Source organism: Sus scrofa, chromosome 16, assembly GCF_054392235.1.
Source record: "Sus scrofa isolate SSC_HxYL_T2T_F1_AM1 chromosome 16, Sscrofa_HxYL_maternal_Yorkshire_Landrace_v2.0, whole genome shotgun sequence".
NCBI classification, from domain to species: Eukaryota; Metazoa; Chordata; class Mammalia; order Artiodactyla; family Suidae; genus Sus; species Sus scrofa.
In genome coordinates this window covers 63,586,617-63,601,257 of record NC_139398.1, presented here as the reverse complement: position 1 = coordinate 63,601,257, position 14,641 = coordinate 63,586,617, and positions in this window count along the sequence as shown.

The window sequence follows — 14,641 nt, the reverse complement described above, 5'->3', positions numbered from 1 at the left end:
TGGCCCCAGATCCGGAGTCCACACCCTCCCCAGCTGCCGAGCCCCAGCCGGACGGCGGGGGGAGCAGCTCAAACCAAGGCTGGAGGATGATTTAGAGGACTCGACCCTCACCGTCCTTTCTAGAAGCAAATGTGCCTTCCAGTGAGAAGGAAGGCTCTTTAGGGTCAGTGCTGAGTTTCTTGAGTCCACAGCTCCCGTTTCAGGTATTAAAGCTCCATCGAGTTTGTCCCAAAGACCCTCCCCAGCACAATGCCCTGCGAGCCAGACCGGCCGTCCCCCCAAATATCCCAGCATCTGGGGGTCCCCTGTCCCCTCCTTCCTGTGTCCTCCCGGCTGGATGGGCTCAAGTCAGACGAACCCTTAATCCCTTGCTGCCTGCACCCCTTCCCCCTCCCCTCTTTCCTTCAGGAAACATCCACGCTCTCCCAGGGTGTGTGCATTCGAGAGACAAAAAAGTCATACGTTTAAAAAATTATTTATACATTTAACCAAAAAAAGAATTGCAACGTGATAGAATTTCAGGTGGAGGTGAGCACTTTGAAGAAACGCTAAGGTGGGAAAGAGGCGATTAGGGTGTACACACACGAGAGAGTTGGGGTACCGTGGGTCGGGGAGGCCCAGAGGAGGCGATACTTGGGCAGAGACTGGGGCAGGGGCACCCGGGAGCTTGAGGAGAAGGGTGCATTGGGGACAGAAGGACAGGAGCAGAGGCTCCGAGGGGAACAGCAAGGAGGCCTGTGTGATTCAAGCAGGGAGGTGACGAGGGAGCAGGGGGTGGGCGCTGGACCCGGGGCTCTGGGCTTGGTGAGCTGCCTGAGAATTGGGGGTTTTCTTCCACGTGTGGGTGAGGCTCCTGGGAGTCAAATGCAGAGAAGGGGCATCTTAAGAGCTGTGTTGGTTGGTTTGTTTTTCTACATGGATTTTTTTTTCTTTTTTTTTTTTTGGTCTTTTGTCTTTTTAGGGCCACACCTGCAGCATCATATGGAGGTTCCCAGGCTAAGGGTCAAATCGGAGCTATAGCCACCAGTCTACACCACAGCTCACGGAAGCACTGGATCCTTAACTCACTGAGCAAGGCCAGGGATCGAACCTGTGCCCTCATGGATCCTAGTTGGGTTCGTTAACCACAGAGCCATGACGGGATCTCCTCTTTGCGGATTAAGAAAAAAAAAATTTTATTAAAGTACAATTGATTTCCAGCGTTCTGTCCATTTCTGCTCTACAGCAATGTGAGCCAGTCATACATGTGTAAGGCTTTGAAAGGCTCTCGGGTTGCCTGTGGGCCGAGGGTGGAAGCAGACGTACGCCCTGGGGGGGGAGTCTCCTGGTGTAGTTCGGGTGGCAGGCAGGTCAGGCCTGAGGGGTGAGCGCTGGTGGCCTGCGGAGGGGGGCTGGTTTCAACTGCGTGTTGGAGGGACAGCCTGCGATACAGGCTGCAGGGAATGAGAGAGGGAAGAGGAAGTCAGCAGCTGCTCAAGGGCTGCGGTGAAGCCCCTGGCGGGGGCAGGGGAGGGAGGAGGGAGGCTGCGGTGGGACAGCAGAATGCGAGCAGAGCAGGTTCGTGGGGGCAAAATCAAGAGCTTGGTGTGGGTTCCAGACGTCGTGGAGCCTTGCGAGCCATGGAAACGATAAACAAACTCACTCTGGGTTGGTTCTGAGGATAGCAGAGGAGCCATTGGGTTTTAGGCAGAATTCCAGAACATTCCAGATGTTCTCTCCTTGGGGGAGCTTCCTGGTACAACTGGCCTATCCCTGGTCAAGTTATTTCATCTCAGAATCTTGACTCAGTTTCCCCAGTATTTGGTTTCACTCTTAAGAGATTTCCTTAGGTGCCCGACACTATGCTGACACCAGGACCAGCACTATTGCATGAATTAGGAGGTACAACTAATTGCCTGAATTAGCCTTTAACCACTGCACAGCTTCACAGAGGAGGAGACAGGCACAGAGAGGGCCAGTTACTTGCCCAAGGTCACACAGCTAAGAAGCTGGGCTTCAGACCCAGGCAGCCTGGCTCCAGAGTCTATACGTCAAACCACTGCACTCTACTAGCTGACTCTTTTATCATTCCCGACCCACCCCCAACCAACCAACACACACACAACACACACACACACACATACACGCACGCATGCATGCACGCACATGGCACTGCAGCTGTGCACGTAGAGACCTCCAGGAGAACCTGTGTGGAAGATTATACTCCAGCCCGGTTTTATCTTCAGGCCTCCTCTCTCTGTGTTTATTAATTCACTAAATAAATATTTATATGTGAAGGCAGGGCTGGGGGCTGCTGAGAAGCTGCCATGCGGAGTCTGTGTTTCCTAACCGTGCAGTGATGGAGGGAGGCAGGGGGTGGGTGGGGGGGTGGGAGGGGGTGGGGGGTGAGAGGGGGTGAGGGGGTACGGGGGGTGGTGGGGACAGAGGCTGGGAAACTCAATCTGCAGAGTGCTCAGTGCCTGGAGAGAAGGGAGCCCGGGACAGTGGGGGCCCGGGACAGCTCAGGCAGGGTCAGGAGAGCATCGGAGTTAACAGGGCCTGTCTTAGGGTCACCTCAACCCCGTGTGACCGTGGACATGTCAGCCCACCTCTCCCAGTCTCAGTTTCTGGCCTGCTGTAAAAGGGGCAGAGAGAGCCACCTCAGGGACCATTACGAGGGCTTTGGGAAACTGCTCACAGCACCCGCCTCCCATGGGTGCTCTTTCTTTGCTAGCTTGGTGAAGGGTGGCCACCACCCCTTGACAAAGAGGCCAGAACGTCCACTTCCTAGGCTGGGTTTACTACTTGGTGTCGCACACTTTTCTTTTTGCAGAGAAATTCCTTTCTCAGAGAGGCTGGAGAGCGGCAAAATGCTGGGTCTTGGCTTTCCACTGCCCCCCCACTCCACCCCCATCACTCTGGGGCCAAGTGCAGAGGACACCAGGCCCCGTGGATTCTCAGCTGTCTCTTGACACAGCAGATTCCAGGGCCTTATTTAGAACCTTGGCTGGAGGTGGGGGGAGGGCTGATGTACCCCCCCCAATTCATCTGCTCTCCCCCCACCTCCATCTGCACCCCAGGGTAAGGAAGGGCTCTGGTTCTGGAGCCAGGCTGACTCCCCAGCTTGGGGTACAGTCTCTGAACCCTAGTCTCAGGGTTCTGAAACCCTTCCAGAAACCCTCCCTGCCGTGGGGTTGGCTGGTTATGCCCCAGGCTCCCCGATTAGTAGCCAGGACAGGTGACTAGTGACCCTGAGAGGACGAAAATCAAGGCCGTCCTTGGGAAGGGAGGAACAGATGCTTCACTCTCTGAGACCCTCTCACCAATACCATACAAATTAAGTACTTTGTGCCTTTTTTTTTCTTCTTCCTTTTTTTCTTGGCCATACCCTCCAGCACGTTGAATTTCCTCGGCATGTGGCCAGTCATCGAACCTGTACCCCAGCAGCCGTGACCGGAGCCACTGCAGTGACCACACCAGATCCTTAACCCACTGCACCACAAGAGAACGCCAAATACCACTTGTCTTAATAAGAATACATATCACGGAGTTCCCGTCGTGGCTCAGTGGTTAACAAATCCAACTAGGAACCATGAGGTTGCGGGTTCAATCCCTGGCCTCGCTCAGTGGGTTAAGGATCCGGCGTTGCCGTGAGCTGTGGTGTAGTTTGCAGACGCGGCTCAGATCTGGCGTTGCTGTGGCTGTGGCGTAGGCCGGCAGCAATAGCTTCAATTTGACCCCTAGCCTGGGAACCTCCATATGCTGCGAGAGCAGCCCAAGAAATGGCAAAAAGACAAAAAAAAAAAAAAAAAAAAAATACACATCACACTGATGCAGCCTAGAAGACAGATAGCAGCATGTAGACGATTCCTGTCTCTAGATGGTATGAGATTAGGAGCAGTTTTTACTTATGTATTTATTTCTCCTATATTTTCTAAATTTTCTCCATCGAAAAAGAACCACTATTAAAATCACATGGAAATGGCACCTCTGGAAAAAAAGATTATATTGTTAAAAAAGATAAAACTCAAAGGCACAGTAGATATATAACATCTCTTTTGAGAAGAAAAGAGAAAATATAACATTTAAAAACAAAAATAATATGTATAATTACATATAACCCAGATGAGAACAGAATATATATAAGATACGCGACTAAAATGACATATAATATATATGGGTGTAATAATATATTCTAAATGAGAAAATTATATGTGAGATAGACTAAAAATAATGTATCTCCTCTACATTCCGCATTACAGCACATACTCAGGGCTCTCCGTAATGGACTTGTCTTTCTCTCTGGTTGGACTACAAGGTCCTCAAGTTCCAAGGCCAAGCTTTACTTATTTCTGTGTCTCTCTGAGGACCCGGCACATAGCACATGCTTGATAAATGTTTATGAATGAACAAATGAGTATCTTTAGTTAAAATGTTGTTGTTGTTGTTTTAGGGGTGGCTTTGGCAGCATGCAGAAGTTCCTGGACCAGGAATCAAACCTGAGCCACAGCAGTGACAAGGCAAGATCCTTAACCTACTAAGCTACCAGGGAACTCCCTGAATATCTTCTTTTAAAAAAAAGAAAAGATAGACATGAAAACTCTATGCATATGAGGAACTGATGTCAGAATGTGTCTGACAAGTTAATAAAATATAGAAGGTATAATATCCTCAGACAGGAGCCCTACAGGGCAGTTTCAACACCGTGTCCCCAGCTGAGTGCTCTTATCTTTCTGGGCTGCTTATGGACCCTGTGTCTCGTCCACCAGGCAGGAGGTGCAGGTGGACCGAGGTTGTCTTTGTTCATCTCTGAACGCAAGGTGCCCGCACCATTCAGGCTGTCCTCAGAACAGTGGAAACAGGTCAACAGTCAGAAAAAGGCAGCCGGCAAGACACTCTTTACTCCGGTAAAGGTGGGTCCTCCGTTTCAGACAAAAAGGAGCAGGCGTGTCCCAGGACGGGTCCTGAAAGGCAGACCAAGCTCCGCCCGAAGATGCTTTCTCTTCCCACTGTCCCTTCTGCCCGAGACACAAGAGGAACCCACAGCAAGAATTTAGGGGAAGCATCACCGGCTCGAAAAGGAAACACCCAAAATGAAAGGGGGCAGAAAGCGTCCTGTTTCCCTCCCTGGGGCACCGTGCTGTGCACCTGTCTGTTTTCCCTTCTCAACCGAGGTCCTCACACACGGGGTAGGACCTTCACCTTTTTCCAAGAAACAGCTGACTAAAATCAAATGACACGGAACGAACCGCCACGCGCCACCATATTAACTGAATGAATGAATGGACAGAGACCTATTTTTGCCACAGTTCCACCCCTGGGCCTTTTCAAGTAAGCATTTGGGCAGTCTTTCAAAAATATTCACTGAGTGTCTAGTAAGTGCCAGGCACAGCCGTAGTCCCCATGCTCATCAAGGTCACTTGTTCTGTCACAGCCACAAGTGATATTTTTATTTATTTATTTATTTATTTATTTATTTTATTTATTTTTGCCCTTTCTTGGGCCGTTCCTGTGGCATATGGAGGTTCCCAGGCTAGGGGTCGAATCAGAGCTGTAGCCTCTGGCCTACACCAGAGCCACGGCAACACGGGATCTGAGCCGCATCTGCGACCTACACCACAGCTCACGGCAATGCCGGATCCTTAACCCACTGAGTGAGGCCAGGGATCGAACCCGCAACCTCATGGTTCCTAGTCGGATTCATTAACCACTGAGCCACGATGGGAACTCCACGAGAGATATTTTAAATCCACACTTGTTATACATGTTTTGACTTGAGGGATTTTTTTTTTTTTTCCTCTTAGAAGAAAGTAAAGTCTGCTCCTGGATAGATGGGAAATGAAAACGTATGTCCACACAAAACTGGTTGGATGAGCAAGGCAGCATTATTCGTAATACCCCCCAAATGGAAGTAACCCAAATGTCCATAAACCAAGGAATGACTACATAAAATGTAGTTTGTTAGCACAATGGAACATTATTTGGCCACAGAAAGCAAGGAAGCACTGATCCATCCTGATGTGATCTTGGGAAACCTATGATACATCAAAGAAGCCAGTCACAGAAGATCCCACATAACAAGCTTCCATTGAAATTAAGTATCTGGAGAGATAAATCCATAGAAACAGAAGATAGATTTGTGCTTGCCTAGTGCGGGGCAGAGGAGGGCTGCCAGTGGGTAGGGGTTCTTTTTGGGGGGTCATGAAAATGTTCTGGAACAGACCGTAGTGATGGAGGAACAATTCAGAATATACTGAAAACGGCCGAATCGTACATTTTAAATGAGCAAATGATATGGCATGTGAATTACATTTCTCTTTTTCTTTTTTTTTTTGGCCCCTCCGTGGCATGCGGACGTTTCCAGGCCAGAGATCAAACCCGCACCACGGCGGTGACAACACCCAGTCCCCAACCTGCTGTGCCACCAGGGAACTCTGTGAATTATATTTCAATAAAGCGATTATACAACCACGAAGAAAGAAACCAGAGAATTTCCCCTTTCAAGCAAGCAGAGTCTTGGAAGTGAATTTCACATACAGAGCGATCTGCTTCTGTTTATGAGTGGAATTTTTCTTTTTCAACAACTTTGAGCTCATGCTCAAGGCAACTCTTCTCAAGGTCTGTGCTGGGAAGCCCTCCCCCCTTCACTGCCACTGCCTCTCCCAGGCCAGGCAACCCTATCTGCCGCCCTTAACCTAGTTCATTCCACAGCCCCCAGCCTCCCTCCGCACCCCCCACCCCCGTCGTGCCCACACTGCTCAGCTGCTGCCAGCTCCCAAATGCCAGAGCTGCCACCTGGGGCCCTGGAGACGCAGGGGCCCGCAGTGTTGTGATGTGTTTGGATGGGGAGTGCGTTTGGTGCCAGCGTTACCAGGCTCCGAGGGTGACTAATTCCATCTGCATTTTTGGTTTCAGCTGCCTGGACTGTTCATCTGGAGGCCCTCAAACCTCTCAGCTGTTTCTGGAGAAGTCTGCTTCCCAGCTGTGGAGGCACAAGCTTAATTAAACCCATCCTCCAGCCCCCTCGGGCATCATATGTGCTGAACCAGTATTTCCTGAGCATCTACTATGTGCCAGACACCAATCTGGGGACACAGCAGTGACCAGACAGAGTTCTCGCCGCACTGGAGCAACCAAAACATACAGTGTGTTTTTAAAAGAAAAATATCTAGAGAGTGTTAGAAGTACTGTTCAGATGGATGAAAGAGCGTGAGGTGATTGTGAGACCTTAAAAGAGCTCCTTCTCAGTGTAGAGGGCAGAGGGGGAGCCACTGCTCTGGGGAGGTGGCTGAGAAAGGGGCCTCTGTGGGGAAACTTAGAAAAAGAATGGTCAGAATTCCCACTGTGGCTCAGCGGGTTAAGAACCCAACCAGAATCCATGAGGTTGCGGGTTCCATCCCTGGCCTCGCTCAGTGGGTTAAGGATCCGGCGTTGCCATGAGCTGCCATGTAGGTCGCAGCTGTGGCTCAGATCCCGCTTTGCTGTGGCTGTGGCTGTGGCATAGGCCAAAGGTTACAGCTCTGATTCTACCCCTAGCCCGGAACTTCCATATGCCCGGGGTGCGGCCCTAAAAAGACAAAACACACACACACACACACACACACACACACACACACACACACACAAACACACACACAGAGAAAGGGAAAATGGTCTGAGCAGAAGAAATAGCATATGTGCAAAGGCTCTGAAGCAGTAATGGCAGCGAGGCCACTGTGATGCCACCTCACAGCCAGTGAGGAAGAAGAGAAACTAAGTTGGGACAGGCTAGGTTACGTAGAGGCTTCTCTGCCTTGGGGAAAAGTTCTTTTCTTTTTTCTTTTTCTCCCCCCCGCCCCTTTCTTTTTGCCACCTCCTACAGCATGCAAGAGTTCTGGGGCCTGGGATTGAACCCACACCACAGTGGTGACCCAAGCCACAGCAGTGACAATGCTGTATCCTTAACCCATGGAGCTGCCAAAGAACTCCCAGAGTTTCCTTTCTCTAAAATGCACTGGGAAGCCAGGAGGGGTTCACGAGAGAGGAGCAGGATGCAGCTTACATTTGCAAAGGTCACTCTGGCTGCGGAGGAGAGAAAGGGAGGAGACAGGTGGCGGGTATGGAGAAAGCTGGGGCCAGGACAGCCTCAGTCCCTTAAGGATCAGCTCCCTCTGCCCCCACCTCTTCCACTGTCTCCAGCAGGCCTGGGCAAGTGATCCCCCCCTCATTCTAGTATCACTGTAGTTTTTTTTGCTATATCTTGACTGTTTTTACTTGAAATTTTCCTTTAAATCAATTGCTATATTTCCTCCTTATTTTACAAAAGGAAAGTATATCACAGTCAAAGGTCATGACTTGAGTACACGACTTACATTTTTTCCTGATACGCATTAACATAAACACACAGCTATTAAAGGTTTTTAAATGAAAGAATGAATATAAGTTCCTGTCGTGGCGCAGTGGTTAACGAATCCGACTAGGAACCATGAGGTTGCAGGTTCGATCCCTGGCCTTGCTCAGCGGGTTAAAGATCCGGCATTGCTGTGAGCTGTGGTGTAGGTCACAGATGCGGCTCTGATCCTGCATTGCTGTGGCTCCGGCGGAGGCCGGCGGTTACAGCTCCAATTAGACCCCTAATCTGGGAACCTCCATATGCTGCAGGTACAGCCCTAAAAAGCTAAATAAATAAAAATTTTAAACTTGTTGCAATTCTCACTTAAAAAATTTAAAAAATGAAAAAAAAGACTAAAGATGAATAGTGAAATTATAAGAATAAGGGTTTATCAGGAACCTATGCATATGATACACGAGTTTTTTTCCTAAAACACATTAAAATAAAGCATATAAAATTTTGGGTTGTTTGTTCTAGTTCTGCGAAAAATGTCATGGGTAATTTGATAGGATTGCACTGAATCTGTAGATCGCTTTGGTAGTATGGCCATTTTTACAATATTAATTTTCCGGCCCAGGAGCATTGCATATCTTTCCATGTCTTTGTATCTTCTTTGATTTCCTTGATTAATGTATTGTAGTTCTCAGCGTATTAGTCTTTCACCTCCTTGGCCAGGTTTTTTCCCAGGTATTTGATGTTTTGGGGTACAATTTTAAAAGGTATTATATTTTTGTATTCCTTTTCTAATATTTCATTGTTGTATACAAAAATGCAACAGACTTCTGAATGTTAATCTTACATCCTGCTAGTTTGCTGAATTTGTTGATCAGTTCAAGTAATTTTGGGGTTGAATCCTTGGGGTTTTCTATATATAGTATCATGTCATCTGCATACAGTGACAGTTTTACCTCTTCTCTTCCTATTTGGATGCCTTTTATTTCTTTTGTTCGTCCGTTGGCTGTGGCTAGGACTTCCAATACTATGTTGAATAATAGTGGTGAGAGTGGGCATTCTTGTCTTGTTCCAGATTTTAGTGGGAAGGCTTTCAGCTTTTCTCTGTTCAGTATTGTATTTGCTGTGGGTTTGTCATAAATGGCTTTTATTGTGTTAAGGTATGTTCACTTTATACCCACTTTGGTAAGAACTTTTATCATGAATGGATATTGGACTTTGTCAAATGCTTTTTCTGCATCTATTGAGATGATCTTGTGGTTTCTGACTTTTCTTTTGTTAATGTGGTGTATGATGTTGATTGATTTGCATATGTTGAACTATCCTTGTGCACCTGGGATGAATCCTACCTGGTTGTCGTGTATGATCTTTTTTATATGTTGTTGGATTCGGTTGGCTAAAATTTTGTCAAGAATTTTTTTGTGTCTATATTCATCAAAGATACTGGCCTATAGTTTTCTTTTTTTGGTGGTATCTTTGTCTGGTTTTGGAATTAGGGTGATGGTGGCGTCATAGAAATTTTATATGGAACCACAAAAGACCCAGAATTGCCAAAGCAATTCTGAGGGAAAAAAACCAAGCAGGAGGCATAACTCTCCCCGACTTCAAGCAATATTACAAAGCCACAGTCATCAAAACAGTGTGACTGGTACCAAAACAGACACGCATATCAATGGAACAGCATAGAGAACCCAGAAATAAACCCAAACACCTAAGTCAATTAATCTTTAACAAAGGAGGCAAGAACATAAAATGGTAAAGGACAGTCTTTTCAGCAAGTATTGCTGGGAAACCTGGACAGCTGCATGCAAATCAGTGAGACTAGAATACACCCTCACATCATGCACAAAAATAAACTCCAAATGGCTTAAAGACTTAAATATAAGACAAGACACCATCAAACTCCTGGAAGAGAACACAGGCAAAACATTCTCGGACATCAACCTTACAAATGTTTTCTCAGGTCAGTCTCCCAAAGCAACAGAAATAAAAGCAAAAATAAACCAATGAGACCTAATCAAATGGACAAGCTTTTGCACAGCAAAGGAAACCAAAAAGAAAATCAAAAGACAACTTACAGAATGGGAGAAAATAGTGTCAAATGATGCAACTGACAAGGGCTTAATTTCTAAAATATACAAACTTATACAACTCAACAGCAAAAAAGCCAACAACCCAACGGAAAAATGGGCAAGAGACCTGAATAGACATTTCTCCAAAGAAGATATACTGATGACCAACAAGAACATGAAAAAATGCTCAACATCACTGATATGAGAGAAACACAAATCAAAACTACCACGAGATACCACTTCACACCGGTCAGAATGGCCACCATTAATAAGTCCATGAATAACAAATGCTGGAGGGGTTGTGGAGAGAAGGGAACCCTCCTGCACTGTTGGTGGGAATGGAAGCTGGTACAATCACTATGGAGAACAGTATGGAGGTACCTTGGAAAACTATACATAGAACTACCATATGACCCAGCAGTCCCACTCTTGGGCATATATCTGGACAAAACATTCCTTGAAAAAGACACATGCACCTGCATGTTCATTGCAGCTCTATTCACAATAGCCAAGACATGGAAACAACCCAGATGTCCATCAACAGATGATTGGATTAAGAAGATGTGGTATATATACACAATGGAATACTACTCGGCCATAAAAAAGAACAAAATAATGCCATTTGCAGCAACATGGATGGAACTAGAGACTCTCATCCTGAGTGAAGTAAGTCAGAAAGAAAAAGACAAATACCATATGATATCACATATCTCAAATCTAATATACGGCACAAATGAACCTTTCCACAGAAAAGAAAATCTTGGACATGGAGAACAGACTTGTGGTTGCCAAGGGAGAAGGGGAGGGACTGGGATGGTCTGGGAGTCTGGGGTTAATAGATGCAGACATTGTGTTTGGAATGGATAGGCAACGAGATCATGCTGTGTCGCACTAGGAACTACGTCTAATCACTTGTGATGAATCTATACAGGTATGTGTAACCGGGTCACCACACTGTACAGTGGAAAGTTGACAGAACACTGTAAACCAGCTATGATGGAAAAAATAAAAATCATTATTTAAAAAAAAATACCCACTTATTGACAAAAAAAAAAAAGCTATCCCAAGTGCCAGTTCAAATCATCTCACGGTGGCTTGAGAAATAGAAATGTGTAAGTTAGGACTGGAGACTCCAGCATTAAACAGGCCTGCCTATCCCACTTACTGGCTGTGTGGCCTTCAGTGGGTTACATAACCTCTCTGAGCCTCAGTTTCCACATCAGTGAAGTGGGGATAGTAATCACCCAGACTCATGAGGTCATTGTGAGAGCTACATACCTGAGAAGTATTTAGAACAGTGTGTCACACAGTACAGGCTCCATAAACATTACCTAGTCTTGCAAATCAAACAGACTTCAGTTAAATTCAGGCTTTCCCGAGCACCTACTGTGTCCTGTAATAAGGCCTGAGAGTCCAGAGATACATAAGAACAGCCTCTACTCTTAGATTATTAATCACCCAGCTGGGGAGACAGACAAGCCTACAGGTACCACTGCCTGAGAAGGGGGCACACAGGAAGACTGTTATAAGGGGGCACAGGCGGTCCAGAGGGAGGAGAGACTGGTTCTATCTCACGAAAATTAACTTCTAGGAAATAGTGCTGGTTAACCTGGGTTTTGATGGATGAACAGGAGTTTGTCAGGTCAATAAAGAGGAATCAGAACATTTCAGCCAGAGGGAACAGTATGAATGCCTGAAACAGGCAACTAACTTCTAGAGCATCAAGTGCAAAAAGGCTGATCTTAAGGAAATGCCCCTTAAGGAAAGGTCCTACCTTTACCTTGAGCTTGGAAGCCACCTAAACCAATGGGGGCAGTGAATTCTGGCCCCTGCCTTGAACAACTTTGCCACGAACCTGAAGAGGAGATGAAGTAAAGCAGGGAAGCACAGATGGAGAATGAAAGAACCTGGACTCGAGATGGCCGTGGCCTTGAAAGCTCTTCTTACCTCTGAAAACTGGAACAAAGGAGTCCCTCTTCTGTGACATGGGAATAAGACACCTGTTTCGATGAGAACTAAATGAGGCAGCAAAATAGATGGCTGGGCGCAGGCCTGGCTCATGGTGGGTATTCAGTGCCAGGTTTCTTTGTTCGGGCTGCCACTGCCCCTGTCCCACCGCCACAGCCCTGTGCGGTGGGCTGAACCGCCCCCTGGATGGTGGGCAGGAGTTTCCCAGCTGTCTGCACACCCGGCCCAGCCAGTACCCAGACCAGCTGAGCCAGCCTGTCCTTCTCTTGCCCCACCATGCCCCAATTCACACTCTGGGAGTTCCCAGGTTGACTGGCGGGGTCTGACCCCAGGAGGGTGGGTCATGGTGAGGTGTATACACATTGCCAAGGACAGCTGAGTGACCTGCGTGCTCGGGGCTTGGCACACACCGCCCCGACCAAGAGCCCCCTCAATGGACCTTACCACAACCCCCCCCATAAGTAAACAAGAGGCCCCGAGTGCACATGGGCCTTGTCTAAGGTCACCCAGCAAAGGTCAGGAATTACAACCAAGGTAGAGACTCCAGCACTCCTTTTTTGCCCACTGCACACATCTGTGTATGCGTTTGCGGGCTTCCAGTCCCTCCAAGCCCCCTGCCCCCATCCTCACTTCCTCTGAGACTCCCTGTACCCCGGAACTTGCAGTTCCTGATGGGCCTGCACCTGCGCCTTCTGCTGGCTGTTCCCTCCGCTGAAATGCCCCTCCTCCACCCTCGCTGCCCCCTTCACTTCTCTCCCATCTGGCAAACTCCTACTCCTACTTCAGGGCCTGGCCAACAGCCCTCTCCTCCAAGAAGCCTTTCCTGATCCCCAGCCTACCAGAGTCCATCCAATCCTCTTCCTCGATCATAAGGCGCCACCAAATCCCAATGACTGAGAGCTCCCGGACAGTGGAAAACAGCCCAGCTCTCAACTTTAATGTTATTAGAACCTACAAATAACTAAAAGAACACACAGAAGAAAGAATTCATGTGTCCACCGGCTTGCTGTCCCATGGTCTTAAAGGCAACCATTGTGTTTAGTGATTTTGTTGCTGTTCTCACATCCCAGCGTCCACCACTGTGATCCAGACCCAAAGGCCACTGCTGGATTTCGGCGGGGTGTCCTCAGAAAGATGGGATGTCACCGTCCTGGGCCCCCCATGGTTTGGGCATATGCTCTATGTCCCAGCAACTGCAGATTGTTCTTTACACCAGTTCCCAGGGAGCGCGATCACAGTAGCCCCTGGTTCAAGGGGTCTAATTTTGAACACCAGATTCTGGGCAGACAGAACAAAAAGGCGAGCTCCCAGCTACCCCCAAGATGCATGCACTTTAAAAAGATGACCCTGGGAGTTCCCGTCGTGGCTCAGTGGTTAACGAATCCGACTAGGTACCATGAGGTTGTGGGTTCGATCCCCAGCCTTGCTCAGTGGGTTAAGGATCTGGTATTGCCCATGAACTGTGGTGTCGGTCGCAGATGTGGCTCAGATCCCGCATTACTGTGGCTACAGCTCCGATTAGACCCCTAGCCTGGGAACCTACATATGCCACGGGAGCAGCCCTAGAAAAGGCAAAAAGACAAAAAATAAATAAATAAATAAAATAAAATATGACTCTGAGTGCAGAGGACAGAAGAGAGAAAATGACCTCTCTCTCTCCTCCTCCCCCCTCTCTCCCTCCTTCCGCAAACTCAGTGAGTGCCCTACTGCCAGGAGTGCCCGGGGGAGGAACTAGTGCCCTGGGGCAGTTCCTACTTCACCTTAAGTCAGGAGCCTCAAAGCTGTCTGACCTCAAGAATCCCATCTGGGTCTTATTTGCAGAACAGAAACAGACTCACGGACTTTGAAAATAAACTCTTAGTTACCAAAGGGGACAGGTGCAGGATGGGGGGATGGACTGGGGGTTTGGGATTCCATATGCACACTGAGGTATATGGAGTGATTGTCCAATGGGGACCTGCTGTATAGCACAGAGAACTCTACCCAATAGTCTGTGATCATCTACTGTGGGGAAAGAATCTGAAAGAGAATGGATGTGTACATGTGTAACTGAATCACTGTGTTGTATAGCAGAAATTATCACAACGCTGGAGTTCCCGTCCTGGTGCAGTGGAAACAAATCCAACTAGGAACCATACGGTTGTGGGTTCGATCCCTGGTCTCACTCAGTGGATTAAGGATCTGGTGTTGCCCTAAGCTGTGGTGTAGATCAAAGACGAGGCTCGGATCTGATGTTGCTGTGGCTCTGGCGTAGGTGGGCAGCTGTAGTTCCAATTGGACCCCTAGCCTGGGAACCTCC